The sequence below is a fragment of the Balearica regulorum genome, chromosome 19 (assembly GCF_011004875.1).
Source record: "Balearica regulorum gibbericeps isolate bBalReg1 chromosome 19, bBalReg1.pri, whole genome shotgun sequence".
NCBI classification, from domain to species: domain Eukaryota; kingdom Metazoa; phylum Chordata; class Aves; order Gruiformes; family Gruidae; genus Balearica; species Balearica regulorum.
Window position 1 is genome coordinate 11,816,667 of NC_046202.1, and position 8,821 is coordinate 11,825,487.

The 8,821-nt window shown below is 47.6% G+C and overlaps 1 protein-coding gene across 2 annotated transcripts in view; it reads right to left on the reverse strand.

Annotated features, from left to right (window-relative positions):
* Positions 1-8,452, reverse strand: part of CALN1 (calneuron 1) — a 125,575-nt gene extending 117,123 nt beyond the window's left edge. Inside the window, exon 1 of one of the 2 annotated variants that reach the window (XM_075771554.1) lies at positions 6,697-7,997. The gene's annotated coding sequence lies outside the window, so the exon portion shown is untranslated. Of the gene's footprint in view, positions 1-6,696; positions 7,998-8,408 lie in introns of those variants that run through there. The other variant, XM_075771553.1, reaches the window with a different exon arrangement.
* Between the last annotated feature and the right edge of the window lie 369 nt (positions 8,453-8,821).

Consider the following 8,821-nt stretch of genomic DNA (forward strand, 5'->3'; position numbering starts at 1 on the left):
ACATCGCTAAACAACTGAAGCTTCACGGCTGCCTTTGAATTCTGCATGGCAGAAAGGAAGAGCTGCGGATGCCGGGTCAAATATAAAATATACACATTTTCTGAAAGCTGAACATGTGAGAACACAGTGGGACAGTTTTAAACCATAGTTGTTGTTTGTTATTTTTTAACTATGGCTTAGGCTGTTTCTCAGCTTAAATTGCCAGGAGGTGAGGACGGCAATGACTGGATAGCTCTGTATCTGCAGGGCAAGCACATCACATGCCGAGGGTTTAAAGACCCTTTTCCATTCCCAAACAGGCTTAAACTTGCATAATTAAATAACCATCATAACTGAGTCACCAGCATTTCATCTGTTCACGCAAGCTCCTCTGAGCCCCCAAACTCATCCTCACCTTTTGCAGCCAGCAATCCCGAGATTTTTTTGTTTTTCTCTCTCCCACTTTCTGCCACTGAGCTGCTTTCTGCACCTTCTGCTGCCCCCAGCCTCTGGTTGCAGGGGTAGAGTTTAGCCAGGCTTAGTAAAAAATTCCCATCTTCATATAAACCACAGTTGTCTTTGAAAGCTTCTGAGCTGATATTAAAAAGCAAAAGAAAAGCCACCACCACCACAAAAATCTTTGAACCTTCTTTTCTTCCCCCTCTAAAAATTCACATGGAAACAGTAAAGAATCAGTTTGGGAACGGAGTTTTTATCCCTGGGGAGACTGCAGCGGGTATGTGCCAGCCCCCCCTTCCCTCCGATGGGTTCAGCTCCTCTACAAGATGACAGGACCCACAGCGTGGGGCTGCCGAGAAAAGACTGTCTGAGGACCAGGTAAGAGTTGACGAGAGGAAAACACGCAGGCTACTTAAAAGCTCTAAAATCCAAAGGCAAAGGGCTTCCGTGGTGAGAAGCTGAAGGCTATGAACATGCAAACTGGAAATTAAGCAAGAGTTTTTAATGGCGAAGGTGATTAACCATTGGAACAAACGACCAGAACGAGTGACACGTTGCTGTCTCCCAGACAAGACCAGGTGCCTTGCTGGAAGACACGCTTGAGCCAAGTGCAGGCTACCGAGCTCGGTATTGGAGTTAACGGGGTGAAATCTAATGGCCTGTGATATATTGTTTTCCAGGTTAAATGCTCTGACACTCCTCCCGGGCCTTAAAAGACCAGGAGTCTGTGAAGACACCCTGAGGGCTGAGCAGCATCGGTGCCGAGATGAGAACACACGTGGCTGATATCCTGCCAGCTCCCTCGGCACTGTCCAAAGCACCCTCTGCCTCACCTCCATTTCATTTTTCCCCACCAAATACTGCCAAGGGGATTGATGACCACCCCATGTCTATGTCCAGGGATTCCCTTTTCCTCTCCTGCCGGCACACAGCGGGGGCTCGTCATGCCCTCCCTCAGGCTATCGGCTGTGGGGGTACGGACAAAGTCAACACTGAGCACATTTAGCTGAGCACACATCGCAGGTCAGTGGTGCAAGAGAGGCTTTGTACCATCATCCGCATCTGCTCAGACCATTACACCAGCCCCCTCAACAGTCCTCGCTGTTCAAATACAAAAATATCAGATTTCTCTTTTATCTGGAATACTTAGCTCATTTTTTTCCAAGTGGAAGAACACAAGAAGATAATACAGAGCGAACTGATGGCATAGGGTAACGAGGTCCTTGTTGGCAGTAAGAAAAAAGTATCTCAGCTTTCAGCTGAGATCAAGAGAATGTCAAAACAGCAAGGAAATGTCACTTGTGCATCTTTAGCCGCCCGTAATGCATTTCTAACACGTGTCCCTGCTGTTTAACCGTTTTCTCCTCCACTCACAACTGTCGAGTATTTGCTGTCGAGAGTGTGTTGAGGACAGCTTTCTGAGCGTGCTTCTGTTCATTTACTCATGTCCAGTTGCCTTCACTTCACAGGCATAAATCAGACATGAAGACATTATTAGCAGCGATTCCTGGCACCCCCAGCACACTGAGCAAGCATCCTATTTAAGAAAACAATATACAATGGATTATTCATAACAGACTGAGTGCGTCACAGATGAGTAATTATAAACACGAAATATATAAATAATGACAATTTTTACAGCAGATTTAACAAAGTAACACGCTACAAATAGCCTGTTGGTTGATTATGTATTATTAATGAAATGCCAAAACATTTAGGTTTTTTAACAGGACAATTAATTACTCCCAATAAATATGGCTTATGCCAGGCCTCTTCTTTAAAGGAGGCTTTTGGACATCTGGTGAGGGTTATTTTTTAAAAGCAATAGCTGATGGTTCCTACAGAAAGTTCCCTAGGAGCTATGAGGACTGGAGCCATCAACATATATAAATGAGCCAGAAGATAATTAAAGAGGCAAGGGTGACCATAACACTGGAATAATTTTCATATAAATTGAGGTGGATCATAATGTAAGATTCAAATCAAGATACGCTCCAAGCATTTCCCCACTGCAAACATTCAAGGCTATTAGTTGACTCGGGAAAGTGTCTTCATACACATAGTACAGCCCAGCTTTAAAAGAGGATCCAGACTTAAAAAGAGGATCCCAGTTTGCTCACTGGGAGAGCATCAACTGACCCAGATGAAGACCTGCCCCAACAAGAAGTTTCCAGAACCACCAGGCTGGTTACTATTAACTACTATTGAACCAGGAACAGGCCATGGTGAGAAAGGGTTCAGTACTGCTGTGCTCATGGCACCAATCCATGGAGAAAACTGGAAGTATCAGCTGCCTTTGGACATGCAGGACTTGGAGCACTACTGCAGAAGGTGCCAGGGCATTGTCCACCCAGAGCAGCTGTTTAACACCAACCATGGTACTATTTAGCTGCCTATGGGAAGAGGATGTAGGTAGATCCCAAATGTGCAATGACCTCTATATGTGCACAGCGCTCGGCAGGAATGGACCTCGTCCCAGGGGTAAGCCCTGGAGCTCGGATGCTGCAAAGCGCTGAAGCACTCCCTGGACTCAGCAAGGTCTGAGCACGTGCTGGAGCGCCTCGTCGTCCAACACCTTAGTTCAGAAGAAACCAGATCCTATCAGAGTGAGCTGAGCTGCCTTGAGAAAGTCAGCACTCCTTTCTTTGTGAGCTACTGGTCTTTGGAAGATTATAGTAAAGCTGTTCCAAGAAACCAAAATGATCGTTTCCTGCTGGAGCACAGTATTTAGCTCTTGGGGTGGCACAAATTACAGCATCCTTATTTTTATTTCAGTATTTATTTGAAGGAAATGTACAACAGAAATCTGATGCTGGCTGTATTTTAAACCCACGAGCACTCTGTAAACAAGCTAGACCCAGAGAGATTTGCATGTTTCTTCTTGAAACATAAGGAGAACCAGCGAGACTGAATAATTGAAAACAGTTATGGAGTCTTCATTTTCTTGTTTTTCCTGGGATTTGCTCTTGGGCCGGCTGTTCCCAACCTTAATACCTGGCAGGGATGATCAACTATTTGGAATCTCATTTGCATAATAGTTCCAACAGTGCCAACAGCTCTCCGTGGGGAAATCACTGCCCTGGTGGAGGTCACCAGTACGCAGAAAAAATTAGTGTAGAGAGGGCATTTTTCTTAAACTGCAGTTTTCAAAAGGGGTCAGAGCAGAGCATCTAAGATCAAGGATGAATATATAAGTATATCTCAAAGAACACATTACTGTGACATCTTTAGTAGCCTCTAGACATGTCCTCAGACCCTTTGAGAAGCTTGCCAATTAGCAGCACAAATACATCTGGGTCTTCAAAAGCATGCCCGGGGGGCACGCTTCCCCCAGGGAGGGGGGCTGCAGCGAGCACGGGAGGCAATGGCAAAACTCCAGTTACCTTCACTGGGACAGGTTGCAAGCATCAGCAGTGCTCATCCAAGCCCACGGGCTATTTACTTAGCTGTTTGCCTAAGGCTTTGCAGGATTGGGTAACCCTTCAAAATGATGGTCGTATCTATGCAAACAGTTATGGTCCTGCAAATAGAGGAGAATGAAGAAAACCTCATTAAAGTGGATCAATCCCGGTGCAGGCACAAGCTCGCTGCAACTCATTAACTTCAGTGAGGCTCTGCCCTACTGACCTCTTTGCAGAATCAGGCCCCTGGCAGGAAGCGAGTACAAAAGCGAAGAGAATTTAGGTTAGGAAGGAATTAAGCCAATTGGAATTTGTGCAGGATATCAGTGGCGGCCATTCCCTCGACTGAACAAGCTTCCAGCTTCTTGGGCACGCTCACGGTATTGTTTAACCTGCCGGCATCAAGGGAAAAAAGATGCCAGGGAAACTCTTTGCACGCAGATGCTCTCTCCGTGCCCACCGCGCTGTCACCTCTGTCACCCCGTGCAAGTGTCCTCCAGGACACTAAGTGACCACAGGCAAACCCAGTGTCTGCTTACGCTCTATTTCAAAAGCAAAGCAGCCAGATTTTGACCCTTACTGCATTTACAAATATCCAAAACCATTCTGCAGATACCATGGGGAAGAACTACAATAAACATCTGTGGTGACGATGGAAATACAGGAGGGTAAGGAAAAGGGATGGCTCAGAGAGCCCCAAACCAGCACCTCCGCCAAGCTCTCCCCAGCGCTGCTGGGTATCGGTTCACTGCTGGGGGTTCAGAGACAAACACAGCAGCCGCCATGCCTCGGCACCCCGCTTTGCAACGCCTGCCCCCCGAGAGGTACCCAACACAGGGGTGTAAGGCTACAAGCAATGAACGGTGCGGATCTGAAACCTCCATCCAGGTTAAATGGCTCGATAATGTATGAAAAAGGAAGGTATATGCTGCTTGAAAGCTTCAGCTACGAAGAGACTTAATGACAGCATGCAGTGCAGATGTTTAAGGTTTTCTTTTATCATGCTGTAAAAGTGTATATATAATTATGCCCAGTAAGCCTCCACAAGCAGATACGAAGTTCAAGGAATGAGAGGGCAGTTTTAGAACCACCCACTGAATTTCTGTACATTTTCCACGTCCTGTCCATGGACTTCAGGTTCAGCAGACTAAATCCATACTGTGGCTTTAATTACCACTGCTTAATGTCTTTATTCTGAAACATTTTCACCTTTTAGAGCTTTTATCAAAGTAGACTGCATTTAATCAAAAGCAGACCTATAAAACAGTTTGTTTCTATTGCCCTGTTTTCATGATAGCCCAAGTACTATTGCATAATACCTGGTATTTAGTTTCTTGCTTACACTTTTAACACTAACCACATTCACAGGTTAAAAACTGAAGACTCCCCAGTCTTGCAAAGCTTCTGCACATATATCAGTTCCCCCCACTTAGCAGCTGAGCTACCTAATATATCGTCAGCTGTGGACTGTATAAAACTGAATAAAATTGACGTGGTGTTGTTTACAGGACTCATAAAAAATCATTTCGGTTTACCTTAGCAATCCACCTGGCTAAAATGAACGTTCTCAAACCCATTCTACGTTCCCAACATATTCTGAAAAGGCTCTGCCTGTTTCACTTTACATCTCCTAATAGATTGCCTGCCATATTTCATGCTGAATCAATAAAGTTATATGTGCACAAATCGACTAAAATGATGTTTACTGGTATTTCTAATACAAGTAGTTTCTCCATGAGTATTTTGTTCAGTTTACGATAACTCTGGAGATAAAACATGCATAGTACTATCATCTCACTCCTGGTCAAGCAATGATTTTGCTTAGAAATTAGGTCATTTAAAGGAAAATAAAATGAGAGGACTTGCATTGCATTGTAACTTACAGAGGAAGGTTTGCTGGAGGCTGTGTGAGACGCGTGGGACCAGCCATTTAAACGTACCAAGACTGGGCTGGGATTTAGTCTGTTGAAGGAAAACCTGGACAAGTGGCCACAAAAATGTTGTTTATATGTCCATCTATATTTATATATATCCCCACATATCATGATACGGAGGGAATTAGCTGCATCAGCATAATCCTCAAGCACGTTATGATTGGACAAAAACTGCATGACAATGAAGTCAGAGAGAGCGTGAGTACAGAGGTACGACCCTGTCTCCCCATGCAGCTGAGACAGAAAAGGAAGGAGATTTTGTCAAAATTAGCATTTGTGCAAATTATTTATCTTTACATGTTTGTTGTTTTTTTTCTTTTTGCAAGGTAAGTTTTGCCCTGGGATTCGACAGCAGGGAGATGCTTGGAAAGCGCTTTTGTTCACTGATGAAAGCCATCAGCTTGCAGGATCGGGCCCCAGCCTGATCCTACCCCACCGAAAATTTAAGGGAAGATGATGTGAGAACCAGACAATGTCTACACACTGCCAAAGAGTGCAGGACCAGAAGCCAGCTCCCGCAGGACGGAGCCCTCCCCGAGGAGACCCCTGCGGTTCTTACGCTACCTGGAAGTTTCACCCGGTGCAGGGTTTGGCCCTGGTCCACCACCCTCCCCATCCCTCACCGCCCGGAGATGTGCAAACTGCCTCGCCGGAGCCAGGGCAGAGTATTTATCTACAGGTGCGGTGCACAGAGGATTTATCTACAGGTACAGCACATACTCTGAGGAAACAGTTAAGCATCCACAAAGACTCCGAGAACTGAAAAGATGAAGCTTCCCCTATCAAACCCTTCCCAGAAATAAACAGTTGCACCGCCACATATGCATGCCAGTGGGGAAAGGACGCGTGCAGAGACCCTCTCCCTCCCCAAAAGAAGCCAGCTGGCATATTCCTTGTTAAAAAATGACATTGGGAGATCTTACCTGGTAAAATTTGTATTCCCAGCTACCAGCACACCTACAGCACCAGGCTCTCATGGGGCATCACGCAAGGGAGCAATGGCAGATTTTGCAGGTCATGGAAGTTTACAGCCGGAAGCAAAATAAACCCCCCAAAACAAACCAAAAAAATCCCCCAAAAGCCACAACATGACCCAAATGATATCCCTGCAACGGTTGTCTCATTACAAACAAGATGAGATGAAGGAGGGGTTTGTACTTGCTCTGAGGCATCATATGGAGCTTAATCACAGGCAGTTACGTATACGGTTCTTTTGGCCTTCAATCAAGTGTGTCATTTCGGTGGTAGCTGCCTACGTGATGTAAGCAACCTGGGTGATCCAGTCCTTTGCCAATCACGGCCTTGTGCAGCTATTTTACAGCTGAACAATGGGGAAATTTGATTTCCCAGGCAATGAGGAGATCCTCTTGTAGTCCAGCAAGCACATCAAGTGAGACAGGATCATGCACCTCTCCTCCGGCGGAGTTACAGGCAACCACAGCCCGGCCAGACCTCAGCGAGCCGTTCCCATAGCCGATATCGTCCCGCTATCATTTCCTGACGGAGCCCATCTGTATCCCGATGACTTTCAACACACTCCAAAAGCCACCAAGAGCCGAGGCAAGCTTGTGAGGCGCCCAGCGGATTAGTGCGACACAACGCGGCGTGTACTAAGGGGGAATGCAGCTGCTACAGGGGAAACAGTAAAACTTGGTGGGTGGAAAAGGTCTGAGCTGCTGGTGAGTAACAGGAGAAACAGCTCACACTCGGGACACCAGCAAAGCACGGCAGCTCAGCCCTTCTTAATGCATTCCTTTTGCTGTTCAAGTGGGTAAATCAGGAGGTAATCACTGCAAATCATGTATTAAATCTGGTGATTGAAATTATATCTGAAATAAAACAAGGTTGGGCTGAATACATTAAAGCAGTTACTAGGCATTTGGGCGACAGGCAGGACTCTCTTTGGGAGTCTTTTGGTTGCCGACAGAGGCATCAGTAGGTGTTTGGGGCCAAATTCCTCCATCGCGCACGTTTGTTGATTTTGACAGATTCATTAAGACCCGTCTATTCAAACAGATGGCGGATGCTCCCTCTGCTCTGGGATCTTCATTCTTATCTAACTCCACAAGAGCAAGACACCGCATAGATACCGAGCGCTTATTACATCATCCACGGTATGAACGAGGAGAGGGCCCAGAAATTAAGAAAAAGGGCTCTCTGGGCAACAAAAGTGATGTTACGCCACTCCATGGCAACTTGCATGCCCCTCTCCACAAACACGCGTGTGTGTGCCCACAACTACACACAGCCAAAGAAGGGGGGGGGGGGGGGGGGGGGGGGGAAAAACCCACCCGTGAACAAACCACACACGCGAGGGGATGGGGTACCAAGTGTTTCCACGAGTCAGCGTGGGGACGGCCGGAACGAGCATCCACACCCGAAGACACCCCCCCCACCTACCCCACCGCCATCCCCGGACCCCGCTGCATCCCGTGGGGAGACCGCTCCGCCGCCGCCCCGTCTAAGGAAACCGGGAGGGCTGGGAGAGAACAGATCGGTTCCCCGTGGAGCACCGGTTGCCCCCCAATTTGGGGGGGGGGGGGGGTGTGTTTCAAACACCCACCCCCCCCCCCAAATTGAGGGGCAACCGGTGGTCCCCATCCTTCTTCGGGGTCTCACCCCCTCCTCGACTCACCTCTCCACCAGCCGGCTCCTCCGCCACAGGTTTGCTCGGCTCCTCTTCCCCCCCACCCCCCCACCCCCCCACCCCCTTCCTCCAGATCGCTCCTGGCCGAGTTATTCAAAAGGAGGATGGAGGGAGGAGGCAGAGAGAGAGATCTGGGCGGTGAGGATGGCGGAGTAAAAAAAATTAATAATAATAATAAAATAGATAAAATAAAAATTTTTAAAAATTACATGAAATAAAAAGAGAGAAGGATGAAGAAGAATAATAATAACGCCGAAGTGCGGGGCGGCGCGGCGCGGCAGCTCTCTGCGGCTCAGCGCCCCATGGCCCCGCTCAGCCCCGAGCGCAGCGCCGAGCCCCGCCGCGCCGCCCCGCTCTCCCCCCGCGCTCCCCCCGGCAGCCCCCGGCCAGGGCGGCGGCGC